Source organism: Corvus cornix, chromosome 1 (genome assembly GCF_000738735.6).
Source record: "Corvus cornix cornix isolate S_Up_H32 chromosome 1, ASM73873v5, whole genome shotgun sequence".
NCBI classification, from domain to species: domain Eukaryota; kingdom Metazoa; phylum Chordata; class Aves; order Passeriformes; family Corvidae; genus Corvus; species Corvus cornix.
In genome coordinates this window covers 49,800,000-49,820,472 of record NC_046332.1, presented here as the reverse complement: position 1 = coordinate 49,820,472, position 20,473 = coordinate 49,800,000, and the positions used below count along the sequence as shown (strand labels likewise).

Below are 20,473 nucleotides of genomic sequence, written 5' to 3'. Positions count from 1 at the left end.
TCCTTATAACCTATGCAGTTTTTCCAGCCCCCAGAGAGTTTTTGCTAACTCCTACCAGCTTCCAGCAAGTGCTCTGACAGGTATTCCGGGTTTTTAAAGTACCAGTGGAAACAAATCCTTTTTGCATGAGGTCAGACTTAAGCAGGTAGGACTCAGTCTAGTAGGCTTTTAGATACTTTGAGCTCCTGAAGAGATCAAGGAGTGAAGACACAGCATCTCTGAAAAGCCTTAGGCTCTTTTTATTATTAGCTCTATTTATTATTAAAATTCCGTAAGATTTCTTTTTATCCTGAGAAGAAAATCTTGGAAATTGTGCCCTACCTCAGCTATGCGTTTAAGCATGGGCTTATACTTAAACTTTCAGTTATTTCATGCTATAGAAAGTAATTAGGCAAATGAACAAAATTAATTTGTTAAGTAAAAATCTTATCATTTTAAAACCTGGGCCCGCATGAAGCATTGCAGTTGTGGTACTTTATATCTGATTAAAATGCTCTACAATGCTTCGATTTTCTGCTTCATTAATTTTTTAACTTCACTATAAATCTAAACAAAATGAAATAACTATCTAAAATGGAACGGTTTGGCCAACTGTAGTACAAATAAATTAATGTGAATAATAGGGAGACTCTGGCAATTTCAGCTGCAGTCACAATTCGCTCAAACACGAAGACTTTTAGAATATGTCTTCATTCATTTTGTTCAGTCCAGCAGAAAGGTCAAAAGGTAAAATGACTTCTCTGCATGAATAAACTAGACAATATAACTGAAAATAGAGATTTTAACTGCAAATGGCATTTTGAGCCTCTTACTACCAGCAGCCATGTTATTAAAAAGTGACACAATGTCAGGTACTGTAAGAGAAGCTCCATCTTATACCCAAATTGAAGCAAAACTGTAAGACCTGGGTCCTAAGTCTAAATATATATATATACATGTGTGTATATATATATGTACATATAAATATATATATATAATTTTTAACCAGCTTTAAACCAATTATTGAAACATTAGAACAAATTAGAGGGTTTTTATACTGACCTAAATATTTTTACAGCATGATTGGTGCTAGCAATCCAAGTAGCCATTAAAAGGTCCAAGTACCATTTTGCTGAACAATGACTTGTGTTTTTCATTTGGCATCCTTTGATCCTTCAGGCTGTTTATCTGAGTGACATAGATTTTTCTTTTCAGTTTGAAGTATTTCAACAGATCACTGCCACTCTGTTGGCTATCACTCTAGGTTATGTCCCCCTGTCCTCATCGGAGCACCTATATTGCTGCGAGTAAATTGTAGCATGTCAAGGAAGACTAGATCTCTAATTACAAAGCCAAAAAAAAAAGACCATAATAAAGTGACATCTGTTCTACTGGTGACATGCTGATGTCACGCAGATTGAATCTGACAGGGGAAGAAACAACACTAATGGTGATAGCCAAATAAAAATCTAAAATAAGCCTATCTCATATAGATCAGCAGCACCAAAGAAGCTACTTCATTATAAGAGAAGTAAAAGCAAGAAATCCTTTTTCTTCAAGAGTCTGATGGCTTATTTTATAATCCTTTATTTAATCTGGAAAATTAAAGTAATAAAAACCTTATAGAAGTTTTGCATGCAAGGATGAGGCAAAAAAGGTGTAAGAAGATACTTCTTCAGAACCACTGAAAGTGTGTTCTGGAAAATTCTATGGAGTTAATATTTAGTTGGAGGATACATTCTGTGCATCAGTCATTACAGTAAAGTCTTTTGTACATTTGTCCATCTGGAAAAGATTGAAAAAAGCCCTTTCATAAAGATGTGGAAAGGTGAAAATAATTAGATGTATTAAAAAAAAACCACTCAGGCCACTTGTTCTGATTTAATTGATACTTCTTCATGTTCCAAATCCTGCTGCTAAGAACCAGACCCTGCTAAGCTTCCCTCGTCTCTAATGTACCTGGAGAAGACAAGAAAGAAAGGTGAGGTGTCTTGCTGTTCGTATGCCCTCTGTGGCCTCAATTGTGCATGGCTGTGCAAACCTGAGACTTTTTTTCCAAACAGTTAAGAATTGTCCAGCTACACATTTAAAGCAAGATTTACAGCAGCATAGTTAATCATAATAGAAAAACATAAGGAGGCTGTTGACATTGTTTAAATAGCCTGAACATAAATTCAAACATGTCTGGGGACATGTAGAGTTACGGATCCATTCTTCAGGTGAACTACAGCTATGTTGAACACATGCCCATTTTTCTACTGAAGGTGTTGTTAAAATCCTGCAGAGGAGGAGGGAAGATGCGGACAATTGATATGATTGTTAGGCAAGCTTTGTTTATTAGTGATTCTGCAATTACATTTATAGCTGGCTTTATTAGCTAATCATAGTTGTCCTTAGTTGATTGGATAATTCTTAAAAGTTACATTTTCTTAGCTCTGCCCAGCTGTGGTTAGGGCTGTAACTCATATCCTTGTCTAGCTTGACCACAAGATCCTATCTCTGTCTAGCAGGCAGGCTCACGGTCATGCTGACCTTGCTCATTCTTGTGGTTAGCTGCTGAGCTTGCAGCAACTCTTAAGTTTCATGTCCTCTTTCTTGCAGCCATCCTTCCACAAAATCCATTGGCTATTTTCATATGTATTTCAAGTCTTTCCCCCAGAGATTCATAAGGTCACTGACTAAAACACATACTTATGTTTTTCAGTTTCCACCAGCCTGCATTTTGCAATAACAGAACCGGAGCAGAAGGGAAGCTCTTGTTCACGAAGGATTTCAGATTTGAGCTTGTGTCTCCTGTAAGTGTTCTGAACATGACTCAGTAAGTTAAGAAATATTCAGCATTCTTTTCTTGGTGTATTCTACATAAGTCACACAAGTACCTTATGGAAACTAATCCATAAGCTCTTTCAAGAATTATGTGTTTCAGATAGGTAAATATATGAAGAATTATGGGTGCTTGTCAAGTAATTAAGGATCAATTTTGTGATGATGCTGATATGATGTTTTTATCTCTTTCTAGTCAAGGGTAAATGTTGCTGACAATGGACTAAGGATTATTTTTAAATGTAGGCATTTTGCTTCCATTCTCATCGGGACTTAAACTAGAAATTTTTTTATTGACTTGAGCTACTTTTACAATGAAAATGTCATGAAAAATAATGCACTTTTGCAAAAAATTAGTTGTCTGTACAGGAAAGAAGTTACATCCTAGATACCTTTGCCTGTTATATCATAACTAATGTGGCGAGGATAGTAAGTGATTTCTAGATTTCTAACATTTTATAACTTTTTTTTAAATTTAAGTTTTTCTCTTAATGATAAATGTCTCAGCTCATGCGAATTCCCAGAATGCTAATAAATTAAATTCAGACACCTCTGAAAATATCTTGGTGTATTTCCAAAGATGGCAATAAATGTGACACGTAAAAATCAGATTTCTGTTGCATTCCTATGAAGTAAATTACTAGAAAACAATGTTACCCAAACCTGTATCTATCCTGTGCCACTGGCAGAACACATTGTTTGTCCTAATCATGGTTTTCATAAATTTACTGAAACTCAAAGATCCTATAACACATACTGTGTTTTATGAACACAGTAATATTTCACATCTTGGCTATCATAATTTCATCTCCTATAAAATCAACAACTTATGCTTGTAGAATCTTTTATTCAGGCCACAGCAGTCTTGCTCATGTCTCTTAATTTGTCTTTTCCCTTGTAATTGCATTTTTGTTGAATAAATGGACATACCAAAGCTTCTGAATTTCCTAGTTTTCTCCAGACTCTCCACTTTCAGAAGAGCTTTTGCCTAAAGTTCAGTATCAGTTTCAGTAAATTTTGCTAATCTTTCAAGTTTTGTTTTGATGTCAGCCAGTCATCAGAGGTTTACTCAGATTTACTAGCTAATCTGAGGCCAGCCCTGTTCGTGGTAGAATCTTAAAAGCAGGGTATTCTCACATCCTCACTGTAAATGTGTTTCTGTTATAAACATATCCATAACAAACATAACAAGCTACATCATGCTACATTTCCTGGTTTTATACATTAAAATGTCCAATACAAAATGACAAAGGGAATCCGGAGTAGAAATTTAGTTTGAAAAACATTTACCACAGATTTATGCACCTTTGGTAACAGGAGACTTATGCACATAACACTATTATGTAACTGAGGTTTTAGAAAATTACCACAGAGCAATACCCACTATGAAAAGCTATTAGTATTGATAGGTCTTCATACAGCTGTATTGCTATTGATGTCTATGGGAATGATCACAGTCCCAGAGCTCCTTGTGCTGGAAGGTTTTACCAGCTGAGGTTAAGTGATTGACTTTCTGTTCTTCAACATTACAACGCTATAAGGACAAAACTGCTGCTTTTCTTTTTTGTCAAACAAAAACAAGGACAGTATCATGAGGTCTTCTGATCACTCCTCTGATTCTTACATTTCTTACACAAGGACCCTTTAAAATTAGTGGGGTTTTTTTTGTTGGGGAAGATGAAACAGGAAAGCCTTATAAATATGATTGCCTGACAAAAGATTTTGGGAATATGAAAACTACAGGCAACATCGAAATGAAAGCCACTTTTGAAATACCAAGTCTTAGTTACTGAACAACTGGAAAACAATGGTATGGCCGACTGAAGGTAATCCCCTCTTGATTGAACAATACCCTCCGCTTGCAGGCAGGTCCAAGGGTCAGAGCAGACCCTACTAGCTCAGCAGAAGGGGTCCAAAGAGTAGTTTTTAGAAGTTAAGATGTAACACTCTATGGTAATATAAGAACTCTTATAAGCTGTATGTAAATGCTATAGGATTTGTATCTTGTATTAGATTGGTTAGTGACAATTAGAATATTCAGTACAGAAGATGATTTATTGTATTGTAACCAGGACTTCAGACACTCTTGCTCTTACTCTTACTCTTGCTCTTACTCTTACTACTTCTTCTTCACTCTCCTTGCTCTTACACTCTCTCTCTCTCTCTCTTACCCGCTTACTCTCTTGCTCTCTTGGGCCTGCTCAGAGCTGAGTCTGGCAGCTCTGAGCAGTGCCCCTATACCCACGCCCTTTGCAATAAACCCCATGTGTCCCAAGATCAGACTATAGAGATCTCTCGTCTCCGTCACCGACCGTCCCGACCGAACCCGTAACCTACATTTTTAAGTCAGCAATGCAGAACCCAGGTCTAAATGCTAAACACACCTTGAGGAACAGTCTGTTATGATGTTGAATTTAAGGAAGATAAAACATAGTAGATTAGATATTTTGCTTTTGTTCTCTTCATCTGTTTTGTCCTTCCACTTCTTCAGGTATCTGTCTGAATTTACACTTCCTTACGGTGAAGAGAACTCATTTTCAACTGTGTGAAGATCCCCTTTTCAAACTTTAGTGCAAATAGAATTGAGTTCATATGAATGATTTGCTGTATTCATGGCAAAGCTGTGCTCTTACTCTGTTTTGCCTCAAATGTCTCTCATCTGGAAGAATCAGCTTAAACCATCAATGTGTGCAGGCCTTGAAGAACCATTAAGTTCATCCTTCAGATATGCAGCTGTAAAAATTTATGGATTATTTTCTAGCTGCACATATGTGACTGCACTGTTTGTGACAGAGAAATAAAGTGCACAGGCTAACAATTTACATCCTTTTAAAATTACCTAATGAGGGACCGTCTGATTTATAAACGGTTCTTCTTTAAGTCAGTTGTTTATAGAGGTGCTGTGGCTATGAGTAGCATTCAAAGTGCATGTGCACAGGCTATGACTTTTGCTGCCTCCTACAAATTTTTCCTTTCTGGAACCTGTTCTTTTTCTACTATGTCCTCTGCACTTAAGTGTCATTGCTTTTATCAGTCTGCAATATCCTTGTGTGACGGCTAATTAGACATCTGTATCAGAGGTCAAAACTGTGATAAATTCTTTGTACCTTGAAGATAAGTTGATAAGCTTGATAGGAAAGAGGTAAAGAGCAAGATCAGTGTATCTTTCCTCTTTGGCTTCCACTACATCTTTTCAGGCCTGGGCCTGTGGGTTCCACGGGAGTGCTCTAGACATACTACCTGCAGATCATGTCTGGAAGGCTACACCAACTTGTACAGTTCTACTTTGTGCAAGTGGCCTTTACTTACTAATCACAGCAAACACCTGTAAATCAAAGCAGAGAGTGGCCACTCTCAGTAAATTAGATGAGCTGTCACCAAAGGTTATGGAGGAAGACAGCAAAATGTTTGTTCCCATCCATGGAACATGCTGAAGTGAGGGTTGGGTTGCATCCCACCAGAGTAAAGTTTTCATAGCATGAAGTGAACATATGTATGACATATCCTGGGGTATGACATGAGTGCGTATGGCATGTTTTGGGGCATGAAGGGCCTGCTAGGGCAGTGCTGGAGGAGGGGATAGGGTGAAGGAAGCCAGACATGGTGCAGTCTTTCTATGCTGCCTGTTAGAAATAGCACATGCTGTCCTTCAGAGTGTGCCTTGGCATTGGCTTAGGAAGTGTTAGTTAGAATGGGCCAAAATGATGCCAAGGAACATGCTTAGTCTTGGCTAGTGTGAGCAGGGATATAGTGCTGACATACATTCTTTGGCCTTTATCACTTACCAATGTAAAGGAACATGAGTCTCATGTGACTTGTTGGCCCTAGCAACAGTGCTCACTGGCCAGCCTTCTGAGGGCCTCCTGGAAAACCTTCCGCACAGGAAGCAGACTGCTTGTGTTGCTTCTGGGAACTGAGGGGCATGAACTCAAAGTAGCACTTTCAAAGGTTCAAAACAAGAAGACTGTGGTTCTTCACACAGAAGTCCTTTACACAGGATACTGGGGAGGCTAAAAATTTACAGAAGTTTAGGGCCTCATAAACTCACAGAAGAAAAAGCCGCAATGTTTACTGGCTTTGTGGAAGTTACATCTGGTACAGAGAGCCCCTAAAACAGCTTTGTTGGAGTTTGGGAGAATGTCCAGGGAAATTACCACTCTATATTTGCCCCAGTTTTATACTCTGTGGCTGCGGTGAGAGCCAGGATTCTGAGCTGGAGTTGTCAGGTCCAGCTGCAGTGCTCTCCCATATTTATCTTCAGTCTCATCTCTGTCACTATGCATGCATCCAGTGAACTCAAGACATACAGAGTCTGCTCCTCGGACTGTTCATTATTTTTCCATTACTTTCTGTGGGGATTTAGACCAGACAGGATCAAGTCATGTATTTTTTCACCATCTACAGACCTAGGGCCTTTTGTCACCGTAAGCTTCCTGCTTAGCTTAGTAGGCTCTTCTTTAACTTTTTTGTCATTCTTCCACTCAGCCAGAGCAGACTATTTCTTCTAGGAAGCAGAAATTTGGCTTTTTAGGCCATTAGTGCTTCTGCTTGTAAATTATCTTGCCCCCAGAAAAAGCCGCTGTAATTCTTTAACACTGCTGGGAAAAAAAACCTTCCTTTCTCTTATAACTTTTCCTGTCAGCACTTTGTTTATCTATTCCAGAAAGTCTGCCTTTCTAAAGCTTTGTTCGTACCCGGTGGAAGAAGTCTTGCGCCTATTTGCATTCTGCATCAGTGTGCAGTGTCTGAGCAGCAGCATGAAGTGTCTGCACTTAGCGTGTCAGATATGTCACGGCTTTTCAATTTCAGCTCTGCTACCACTTTTTACCTGCAAATCCTTCAATAGGCCCATATTCTAGAAAATAGAGCTGTAATTTACTATGACATGACTTCCCCTATTAAAAATGAGTACATCTGTTCACTCAGCTATGGGTTCCTCAGCACCCTCCAGTAGCAGCATAATTAGAGTTCTGATTGCAACCTGCTAATGATTCCTCCCCCAAATATCTCCCAATCTAATTTTAAATGCGACATAACAAATGGTGCTAATAAACAACAAGGAGAGAACATGATAAGGGTAAATGAGTTATAGCAGTATCACAGAGGAAAATTTATTTAAGCATAGATACAAGTGTGAACTCACAAGCTTATTTAGGCACTAGATGTTTAAGACTGTGTAAAAAGACAAAGACATAGATGTGAAATACATTCGGGACCATATCACTGGGTTAATCTTGCATGCTGTACCTTATCTAAATCTTGTTAATGCTAAACATATAAACAGAAAAGTTGCTTCTCTTTCTAATAGATATTTTCATTTATTTTTAATAGACATCTGAAGTCTCCACCTTATTCTAGGAGGTATACTATAAGTTCAGGATACTTGTTTTTATTAAATTGGTGATTGTCAAAACAATTCTGAGACCTTCCACTGACTTCAGAAGGCAGCAGATCAGCTGTACTGGTCATCCTGTATCTGTAGTCAAAGAACCCCCAAGAAAAGTCAGATATGTAAATTTAAAAGATGATACCATTAAAGTTCCTGGTAGTATCAAAAGCTTTAATTATTAAATCAATATAGAAATGGGAGGGATTTTTATCACAGTGAAGGAAGTAGTTCTTTTGCTGTTGATTTCCATAGGTTCAGAATTTTATCTATAATGTACAAAGGAACTTTGATTTACTAGATTTAAAATCTTACTAACTTCGCAATCTGTTTAGTAATATAATGAAATATCCAGTCTTGGGCAATCCAGCTGTTCTGTTAAATGTTACAGAAGCACCCTCAGGTAAAGTGTCAGTGTTCTCACTGCTCTCCTCTCCCTTTTGTTTTTGCAACTTGTGTTTATCATTGAACGCCATATGGTGCCGGTTCTTGACATCATTCATCATAATAGCACCACACATTCTGTTCCCCTGTTGTACATGCTGGTGTCAGTCATCCTGACTTCAGAATAAAGGGATTGTCCAAAGGTTTTTTGTTTTCAACAATCAAACGCTGTTGATTAATTATTTATGTAAACTTAATTATTGCCCATTAAATTTATTAAAAAGGTAAAAATAAAGTTATTAATGTCTTATACATCAAAGAGTAAGCAGATTGTCCAAAAAGATCAGAAAGAATCATTCTTCCCATGCAGTAACTGATAAATAGGTGGGTGGTTAAAAACAGGACTTTTTCTTCATCTTTCAGTATCAGATATTGAACAGAGATTGAAACAAGATTTTATCTGTTGATCTACTGTCTTTCTAATTTAGAATCTTATGTTTTTTAATTCTTTGAATTATTTTGTAGGTAACTAAGAAACACACAGGCGTGCTAGAATAAGTTATTCTGCAATTCAGTCATCTTTATTAGGATTGCCAAGGAGGAGGTCAGGTGTAATTAGCAAAATTTACACTTTGTCAGCGTTGTAAAAGTTACAAGTTTCTTTAGAAATATTTTCAAGGTATTGAGCAGAAGATAAGAGTTAAGGAAGTAATAACACTTTTTTTAAATTTGCATTTGCATTTGCATTTGCAATTAATGTAGAGCTGCTCTTAGGACTGATTATTTGTTCTGTTCCAAAGTGTGTTCCAATTAAATGTTGCTTTATTCTTCATCTGGCTGAATGTCACCTTTGTTTTCTATATGTCATATGAGGAAATCCTGAATTTTAAAATCACTCCATTAACAACATATAGCCTAAGAATTCTTGTTGTTGTAGTCAAATAGTCAGCATCAGAAGTTTTTCATATCACTTCTCCATGAACTATTAACCCATGGAACCTTTCAAGACAACATGACTCAGAAAATTCCTTGAAGGAAATGAACAATGTAGCTCTTTTTCCAGTTTTTATGATTGTACTGTGTTATGTGGCTGTCTTCAGATCCTGCTCAGAATCACTATGATTTACTTCTATTACACAGTGTTTCTTTTGGACAGTTTCATTTGGAGCAGGAGTTTCTGTAGTGTCATTTTTATCACATTTGCCTATCATGAAAGGTGATTTGAAACTGGGTGGAAACACCGTGTTTTGGGGGAGCAAAGTGCTTCTGACTGTAAGAGAAGATCACGTTCATGACCGCTTGAGGATTGTTCATAAGTCTATAGGACCTGATGAGTTGCATCCCAGAGTCCTGAGGGAATTGGCTGGTGTAGTTGCCAAGCCACTCTCGTATTTGAGAAATCATGTCAGTCAGATGAAATTCCTGGTGACTGGAAAACGGGAAGCATCCTACCTGTCTTTAAAAAGGTTAGAAAGGAGTACCCTGTGAACCAGCAACCTGTCAGGCTCACCTCTGTGCTTGGGAAGGCCATGGAACAGATCCTCCTGCAAGTTGTGCTAAGGCACATGGAGGACAGGGACATGATTTGAGACACCCAGCACGGTTTCACCAAGGGCAAGTTCTGCTTAACCAACCTATTGGCCTTCTCTGATGGAGTGACTACATCAGTGGACAAGGGAAGGACTATGGATATCACCTATCAGAACTTCTGTTAAGCTTTTGACACGGTCCCACACAACATCCTTCTCTCTAAATTGGAGAGAGATAGATTTGGTAGGTGGACTGTGGAGTGGATAAGGAATTGGTTGAAAGGTTGCATCCAGAGGGTAGTGGTCAACGGCTCAGAATCCTGATGGATGTCAGTGTTGTCCCTCAGGGTTCTGTACTAGGACCAGTGTTATTTGATATCTTCATTAATGACATAGAATTATAGAATCATAGACTCATCAAGAGACCTACAAGATCATCTACCCAGCTCTGTCACTGTAGCCCCTAGGCCACTAAACCAGATCACCTAGTGCCAGATCCAAATGCCTCCCTAACACATCCAGGGATGGTGGATCCACCACATACTTGGGCAAACTATTCCTATGCCTGACCTCCATAACAGTAAAAATTTTTTCTGTTATCTAATCTGAATCTCCCCCATCTCAGTTTGAGGCCATTTCCTCTGGTTCTCTCACTGTAGTCATGGTACAAGAGACTGGCCCCCACCTCACTACAGCCTCCTTTCAGGAAGTGTAGAGAGCAGTGAGGTCCCTCCTGAGCCTGCTCTTCTCAAGACTAAACAAACCCAGCTCCCTCAGCTAGGAATTCTTTATTATATTAAAAGCAAATGCAAAGGTGCAATTGAATTCAAATCTATGTAAATTCAAGGGTTCCCACTGATTTGAATGGAGGATGTTTCGAGCAGTCTTCATGTCACTGCAAGTAGAGTAAAATCTCCACAGATTTTGCAGAGAACAGGAGATGGTTTTGAAAAATTTGGCTTAGACAAGATAGCAAAGGCAAGGAACAGAAATATAGGTGGGAGATTTTTCTTCAACTGGTTTCCATCCCTGTTCTCTTCCCCTCTATGCCAAGATATAATATTGTCTTGTGTCTAACTCTAATGCTTTCTGCTGGTGGTGGTAGTGTGATGTGCAGAGCAGGTTTTTTATCCCCTTGCTGCTTCCCCAGTCTAGCAAGACTCCATAATTACTCTTGAATTCCAAATCCCAAGTTCCTTTGCCTGTGAGCTTTGGAATCACACTGATTTTGGTATCTGGGAAACCTTGGTGTGACGAGAAACTAAGCTGAATTTTAGGCCAAATGAAATATCAGTTTATAATGTAATTTTGAAAATCTGCTGATATATGCAGTGTCAGGGCAAATTAAAACCTCGGCAGGAGTAATACCATGCTGTGCAAAAAGATTGCAATTGATGCTTCTATTTTTTACTGTAATTGTCTGAGACCCTCAGGAGAATACATACCAGACTCCAAAGGAAAATGCATTTGTAAGCTCTATAAACTGGTGTTTGGAACAGCACAGGGATGTGAAAAAGAAAAATTACACTTCATGAGGTTTTGGATGAGAAAAACAAATTAGATCCTTCTGCTATAGCTGCTGCTACTCATATACTCACAGGTTTGTTTTTGTTTAAAAATAATCTAAAGTGCTTTTTTATTGTAAAAATAAATTATTGCTCATAAAAAAATTCAGGAGGTGGATGTTTTATTATCATGGCTGACATAAGAATAATGTGCAGCACGAGGAGCTTCCTACTTTGGCAGAATTCAAATGTTAACAAAAATTTAAGTACTCATCTATAGTACAGAACAGATTTTATTGCACTGCCCTGAATGATCAGGTCATTTCCCCATAGGAAATCACTATCATAAAGTGATACAAATCTGGCTGCAGCTGTGTGTGTTTCTCTGGTCCTGACTTTACCTCTTGCAGGCATTGCCTCACTTCCTCAAGCCAAACAGAATCGAGCCTCTCTGCAGTCAGACAAGGCAGTGTGTTGTGGGCCCTTTGAGACCCTTTTCTGTATTTCTCTGCTGTTCTCTCTCTGGACTAAGGTATCAGACTCGTATGATTCAGGGACGGTTCTATGATGTGGATTCTTGTCAACAACCAAAGGAAGCAGTCCATCAAATTCCTTTTGAAACCACCACAGAGATGTTGAATTTCAGTAATTTTAATCTAGGTTGCTCCTGGTCCTAACCACCTTGAAAAGATGCAAATAATCTGCCTTGCTGTGCCTCTGCTTCCAAGATTAAAATAATCCCATTACATATGAATGTTATGGTGGTGAATACTGGCCATGTTTTAAAGGGTCCAGTGACACATCGTATTTCCTAGAGCAGCCAGTCCTTCTGAGGGGAGAAAGGTAGGAGTCACACAACTGCTGACAGAATGCAGAGGGAGAACTAGACTCCATTGCTTGCTGTTTCCACGTATCTGGGGAGCCAGCAGGTCCCTTTGTTTAAATCTCAGTGACTACAAATACAATGTATACTGATTATTAAAAATATAACTGTCCTGTATATAATAATGCTCTGCTAGTGGTGCTAGGAAAGAAAAAGGCTCTCTTTGGGATTTTTTCTTCACTTGAAATCAAATTATAAGTTTTTGTCAGGTCATACAGGAGATCTTTAACTTTCTGCTCCACTGCTTGGAGACTTGTTCTTGCTGCCACAGGTTAATGGTAAACAAATATCTGTATTCCTTATCCAAGCTACTTACATGACTTTTTCACCCTCAAAACCATCTCATCAGTCATACCATTAAATGAACCTTATAAAAATAAATGCAAGAAATGGTCATGTAAACTCTCAACGGTTAACAGTAAAATCTGGATGACCTCAGGAATTCGTATGACTATTTTATTAAAAAAAGCACTGCTTATTGAAAAGTATTTAGTAGAAAGATAGAGTTTCCTATTTTTGTATCATCATAGAAGCGTGGTTAGTTTCTGGCCCCCATCAAGGAAGTATGATTCATCAATAAATGAAGCAGAATCACATCTTCCCTATGTATTGCTACTCTAACTATTCTATGTGCCTTCAACACTAAAGCAGCTGTAATAGCAAAGTCACCTGGAATCTCTGATGCTTCAGTATCTTTAATTTATCATGTAAAATATACAATAGATAACTGTTATTCCAAGTATATTGTTTAACATCTGTTGAAATGCACATTTTTTTCCCCTTATTTTTTAGCTCAATCACAGTGACATCCTGTAATTCAGGCAAAATTGTCTATGTGCTTGGTCACTCGAGAAAAAAATTGAGCCATATATTTTGTACACATCACCGTTAGCTTCTTGTTTTCATTAGCCATTTGTCAGGTGCTCGAAATTCAGAGATTTGTCTTATAACAAGTTGTTACAATTCCCAAAAGCACCTGATGTTTGAAGTTCTCAACATACTTTGGAAATGACCCCTAAGTGATCAAAGCATTGTGGATATAGCTGAGAATTTTCTTCAAGCTCATTCTTTTTTTAGTTTTGTCACAGAGAAATGACAAAGGAACCACTTCCTTTGAGAGCTGAGCATGTTTGTTTAGGCAATAATAGTCAAACTCTGCAATAAAAAGATTAGTCCCTGTAAATGTGGCATTTTCATGGACATTTTCCTCTTCCTTATTTCTCATGGCTTTTCAGTTTAAATGGTTAAACTAAATATTAAAAATCTATTTGTTCTTCTAGTGATAGGTTACCTGCAAACTGTTGGTGGGTTGACATGGCTAAAATAGCATATATGTGAGTGTGACAGCTGTATTTATGTCACCAGACGACATCGTTGTTTGAGGTAACACTGGAACCACCGTACAACAAGGGGTCTCCCCACACTTCTCCAGCAGTCCTTTTCATTTGATGCTGCCAGCCAAGAAGGTCACAATTAGGATCTCGAGTCACATACCAAAGCTGTCTGTGCACCTTCAAGTAGAGCTGTTGGATAAGGAACATGCTAAAACTGGAGGCCACTGAGAGTATGTGCTGATTTTGCCTTGATTTGTTAATGGTTTTGTTCCTCCCTGAACATGCAAGTCAGAGTAGCACAACATTTCTGAAAAGGAACATCCACTAAATAATGATCTCAGATGGAAATCACCAAGCTTGTATTTTCAACTGCTTAGTGATTACTCTTGTCAGTCAACGAAGTTTTGTGGGTTGATCCAAACTATTTTTCCAGCTCGTCATTTCGCAAGAGAGAATGGACTTTCATTGTTTGTTTGTAACTTGATTCAGGTTTCTATTTAGGTCAGCAAACTGAAAAAACCAGCAATTTGCATAGCTCTGTGACCTTCTGTTAGAAAAAAATAACAAACATCTACAAAAGAAGCATATCTGGGTCACAAAGCTGGACTAGGACTGCCCCTACCTCTGCCTGCCAGGGTGCAACCCGTGATGCTTTGTGGTCCGTACAGGTTCGTGTACCTGTGGGTCAGGGCGCCAGGCCCTGTGCCTGGGGCACAGCAGCTGCTGTTCCTGCAGGGAGCTGGGACTTGCATGGACCCAGTAATACAGACACTGAGTATCTGCACTATATCTAGTGCTGCTTTAAAAGCTACAGTCTGGGAATACTGGTTGGAAAAGTCAGCTAGAACAATACACCTTGCTACCCTGTTGACATAATTTCCTTTACAACGAGAGATTGATTTTAATAATTATGATTCAAACCTCTTATGTTACTGAAATTCTTTCTACAATTTATTTTAAATACTGGGCTGTTTGGGTTTTTTCACAGACCCACGGCTCCCTATACTAACTACTTCCTGCTCTCCTGCCCCCAACCCTGGTCGCTGCCCTGTAAAAGGGCTGCAGCCCACGAGGTGGCAGAGCTCGCCTTGGTGAGCAGCCTTTGGCGAAGAAATTTTTTTTTTTTTTTTTTTTTTTTTTGCTTGCAAAGCTCCCTGCCCCGCTTTCTTCCGTTTGCTTATTAATTGCAAATGTAACTTCCTTTTTGCACATAAATCATAATTTCCTTAGACAAATAAAGGAAAATAATCTGCCAAATGTAGACATGGAGATCAGTTTTTTATATTGCTTTTGATTCAAAGGTTCTTTTGTCAACAAATATAGGAATTTTTGTCTAACTTCATTTACATTAGGAGTTTCAAACTAGTCGAACAAGTAGTAATTTGTTTAACCTCATTAGAATTTAACTCAGTTTCAATGTTTGTCTCAAAACTTGGAAATGGCAAAACCAGATGAAAAATGTTCAACCCTTCAGCTTTTAGAATAACAAATAAAATTTAAAAAACAAGAGCTTTGAAAATCATTCCCCAATAAGAAATGTCTGTCACTGTTTAGAAATTATTAAATTTTCATCTGATTATCACAGGTATTTGACTTGAGCCTGCTCAATATAACTTGACCAGTAAAGTTCCAGCATGTGACTCCATTTGATTTTGTTCCTTTTTCCAACTTCCAGACATGAAGAGAGAGCAGCTATGATTAACATAATTCTAAATCAGAGTCAGTGATGTTATTGTAGGAGTTAGTAGCAGTGCAATATTCATAATAAGTGTGCCAATCCCTATAAGAAAGCTGAACAGGAGACTTATTTAAAGAGATTAAATGATGCAGAATAAGCTTCCAAAAGCTGTAATTGAAAGTGACAGAAACATTAGCTTTGAAACAAGTAACATTTAATCACACAGATTATACAGAAACATAATTTTTGTATCTTGTTTTCTTCAATAGAATTTAATTTTAATCTGTTGAGACAGCTCATCATTTTCAGCTGCCTGCTGCGAGAAGCCTGTCAGAGTATGTAAATGTACAGCTACTGTGAGGAGTGGGACCTGTTCTCTCCAACACTGGCCTCAGTTTATGCATGCCTAAAATTTCAGGTGCTCCTACCTGCACCTGCGGGTTGCACCACTTCTTGCCTTTGTATGTACCATTTGAAAGGTTGAACTTCTGAACTTCTGGACAAGCAGTGTAGTCCCCATGAAAGCATCATATTTGTGCAATCATAAGTAGGACATTATTAAAGGGCAAAGGCATGAAGGAAAAAAGCATGGAAGTACCTTTGCACAAACAGAGTCCAGGAGAAGGGTTCAAACATTCTCGTAAATAACATTTGATTTTATTCTCCTGCAAATATACAGGAAGCTCAGATGGGATCACAGTAGCTGAAAGCAGAAAATAATTTGTGCATGGTTTGACTAGTCAGGACACAGAGATAGTGAATCTCAATACAGTGCTGGAATAATAACAGCTCCTCTGATGTTGCAGAACATGTACATTTCCCAGTGCCCCCACCTTGACCGATATGAAACCGAGCTCTGTATTTGCAGAACGTGTGAGCAGGAGCAAATGTGACCTTCAGGAAGACCGATATGAAGTGCCTTTGCCTCATGGGGACTCAGAAGGGAGACAGGAGAAACTCAGTTGACACTAACCTGCTGTTTACAGCAGCCAAGAAGTACAAGTGAAAGCATGTCAAAAACTCCAAGCACTTTGGATGGTTACCATCAAATTTTTTGAATTTATTTGCTCTTGTTATAAAACTTGTTTGAAAGTGAAGCCAGCTGTCTTAAAAAAAGGTTTGAATGACAAGGTTGTAGGGAGGTTTATTTTATTTTTCTCTAATAGTGCCTTTCTTTTCTAATATGGAAGTTTAAAATAACAGGATTCACCTGTGTTTCCCTCTCAGCTCCTTACAAAGTCTGAATTATTTAGCGATGCCTTTTATTTTAGGTAAGGTCATATCAACAGTTCAGCCTGGCCAGATTTTCAGAAAACAAGTATTTTGTATATAGAGCAGTTCCTTTTGGCTTATGGTGAGAATATTAAAACAGAAATGCAATCAGGGACTAGGATCCTGACCTCTTGAATTTGGAAGAGACCAGGGCATTGTTGGTAAGTCCCAAGCAGCAATCCTGACTGTCCTCCCGCCCTTGGAGCACCGCAGCAGCCATTTCTGTCCTGTGACATCTTATAGCTGACAGAGGACCTATGGGGACCTATTGAAAACCCTAACAGAGTTCATGCCCCACCTTGTCTTGACAGGGAGAACCTGAGCACGGGATGAGGACATAGGAGCCCTAATTCTGGGCTCACTCTGCCTGGAAATGTTCAGCACTGCAGCTCCCATCATGGATGAGATGGCTTTAATGGGTAGGGTAAAGGGAAATGGGGGAGAAGACACTTCCACCTGCCCCATGACAGCCAGAATACTGCTCATCCGAAATGTAAGACCCAGAGGGCCAACACAGCATAGAGTGCAGGGGAAAATCGTGGGATTTTGCTTCTTTCACTGCTCAGACACTTCCCATGGATGGCCCTTCTGATGAGACAATCAGTCCATGGTGCGGGGCTGGGACTGCTGTGATTTCCCCTCCTGTACCACAGGTCAGGCTGGGGTTTGTTCTGCTCCCATGGCACAGGTCTGGCACTCATGACTGAGCACCAGGGCAGGTAAAGCTTTGATAAAGGAGCCAAAAGTTCAGAATAAACAATTAATTTATCTATATCCAAAGTAAATGATGCTATCTTCGGGGCAGTGACTGTCTTACCACATTTGTTTGCAAATGTTTGAGCCTTTCACCCTTTGTCAGTAATAAACGATAATGTAGCGAGGAAGGAAAATGGACTTCAGGAAAGACTGCCGGCTTAAAAACAGCAGCCAGAGAGATTAAGCCTACAGGCATAGCTTTAATGGTGATACTGTCACTGAGAGAGACACAAGCTCTTGCCAAAGGGCTAATATAACACTCTGTTTATTACAGTGTTCAGTACAGGACATGTAGTCACCCTAGCACAGAGCAACACTCGCTATATTGTGCCCAGAATGAGTAATGAATATCATGTGAGTACGGAATTTATCAGATCTTTCCAAAACTGTGTCTGGGCAGGCAAGGGGGTCGGATGCCTCACTCAGCAGGACACTCGAGCTACTTTGTACTACTTTGATGGCACAGTGCTGCTAGGAGGTTTTCATGACTGGCTGCTTAGGAATGCTGCTTGTGTGAGGATGAAAGCCACTGATGGACAGGAAATCTGGCATGATTTGGTCCCAGTGTCCCAGTGTCACACACAATCTTGATTGTCTCCGAGTCAAGAATCTGCAGGGGTTTTGACAAGCTACTGTTGCCCCTTGTGTATCACATTTTTAACTGAGGGTTGTTGACTGCAACTGTGATCAAAAGGTCATAATTTCTGATTTCTCCACAGCTATTGATGACACCAATAGAGGGATTTTACCAGAATACATAATATTCATTATAATCCAGAAGTAAAATCAATCCTGTGTGGAATTCTAAGCTTCCCCTGTTGATGTGGCCCAGGTGATGGCTGTGGATCTCTGTGGACATTACTGGGTCATCAGACACCTGAAGCCACCATGCAAAGAATGGAGAATAGGAGTTTACTGTCTCATGCACTGATGGGCCTCAGGTCTGTGCCTTCCTCCTGTCCTCTCATGGCACCATTATGAGGAAATCAGCAAACCTGGAGCATCTCTGAATGCCAGCTGACTGCCACTTCATTCATTAATTGGACTGCTGAGGACCTGTTGGTATCTGGAGGGATGATCTAAATTGGTTTCATACTGGTACCTCTTACAAGGCCTCTCATAACTACTCTGTGATTTTGGTGTTGCAAAGACCTGGGCAGCTCTTGCGAGGTGACCTGGTGACACTGACCAATTACACACATCTCCCAAAGTTACTTCTAGGGTGTGATGTAAAGACAAGAAGTATCTGCAGATTTTGAGGAATAGAAGTGAATTTGGAGGATAAAGGAAATTGGTGACATTTTATTTATCTATGTGGAGTGAATAGCCATTATGTCCAACCTTGGATAAACATCTATTAAAGCTTCTGAAAAACAAACTAGACAAGGGGGAGCCGTCATGAAAAAATAGAGTGTATTTCTATAAAGAGTCTTATTTATCTGAGGTGATAAAAGAAAAGCTGAGCAGAAAAGCTTAATACTTTACTATATCAGTTTTATAGCAGACTAGCTTCCCATAAATTCAATGGAATTTCACCAACATTAGAAACACGGTGGAAATAAAAGACATTCTGAATTCAAAGAGAAAACAAGATCAAGGATTAGTTTTCTTATTTTGATAATAAAATAAATGCAGTGAGAACATGGAACATATGATTAGTTTAGAAAAATCAGCAAGGCTATTTATACAGAAATGCCAATGATGATAAATTCACTGCTCAGTAAATTTTTCAAAGGCTTAGAGAGTGATAATTTCTACTGTTAGCTCTTCACGTTAACAGGCACTATGCTATAGAATCTGCTATAAATGTTATCCGTACAATAAAGGAAGAACAAATACTTGGCTATGAAAGGACACTTGCTTTTCTGAAGTAGCATACTTCTACTGAGTTCTATCTGCCTTTTAGTTTATAATCTTTTTTGGTTTGTGTTTTAAAATATTGACAAACTTGCCATTCCACATAAACATTTAAACTTCCTTAGTAAGAAAATACCCTATATAAAAATTAATCCTTTCCTTTTTTTCACTGTAAAATCACTTTATAAACACTTTCAAAAGCTGCCAATCTAGCAATTTCCCCAGATGTCTTGTTATATCTCAGTAATTAAATTGTAGTCTCTGAGCTGTCTTTTTCATAGCTAAGTTTACAGGAAATGCATCTTCATCCTTGTCTAGCACAGTATAAAAATGCTCTGCTGGGAATACAGTTGTATTTATTGATTTTTCAGAATTTGTAATTCCCTTCAAAAGAAATTTAGTTAGCTCTTTTGAGCTTTCATGAACTGATGAAGGCAGAAAACAATAATGATTTGAAAAGATACTTCTGGGGAATTTTATGACCATATAAGATTTGGCACAGGATCTGCATTAGAAATGTGTTCTCCTTGGTACCCACATACTCTTTGCAATATCCATTTACAAATAATGGCATTGCTACTTCTTTATTTTATAAAATGTGTCTAACTACAAGGTCTCACAAACAATATTCTGTGTTTAAAGCAATGTATATATCACAAGTGCCAATGTGAAGTGTCTTTGCAATCCCACATCAAAAAGCCAGAGCAGTAGAGAAGATAATCACCAGAATTGATCTCTTGGGAAGTAAGAGAACTACTGCCAGCATTCTGCTGGGAGATGGGCTTCTAGCTCCTTCATCTCCCTCTTTAAGGACTGACAGTGGAATCTTCCTGGATGACCTTGAATGTCAGAGCAGCAGGCATAGAAAGGCACCTCTGGCTCTTCTGTTCTTGGCAACTGCTCACAAGAGCCTTGAGCTGCACATGGCTTTTTGCTTCCCAGCAGATGCCCCTTGCCCAGGCACAGTCTCCAGGCAGGCAGGGAAATATTCCACCAAGTCCATACCACTGGGAGTGCATAGCAAGCCTGGCACTGTAGTCCTCTGTCCTTGCAACCATGCCTTCCTAGGGACTCAGTGCCAAGGCTT

General features: G+C 38.9%; 1 protein-coding gene across 2 annotated transcripts in view; it reads left to right on the top strand.

Moving 5' to 3' along the window:
* The first annotated feature begins 2,703 nt into the window (after nt 1–2,703).
* STARD13 (StAR related lipid transfer domain containing 13) overlaps nt 2,704–20,473 on the top strand; it is a 326,580-nt gene continuing 308,810 nt past the window's right edge. For both annotated transcript variants that reach the window (XM_010400319.4, XM_019286339.3), the window contains exon 1: nt 2,704–2,774. The gene's annotated coding sequence lies outside the window, so the exon portion shown is untranslated. The remainder of the gene's footprint in view (nt 2,775–20,473) is intronic.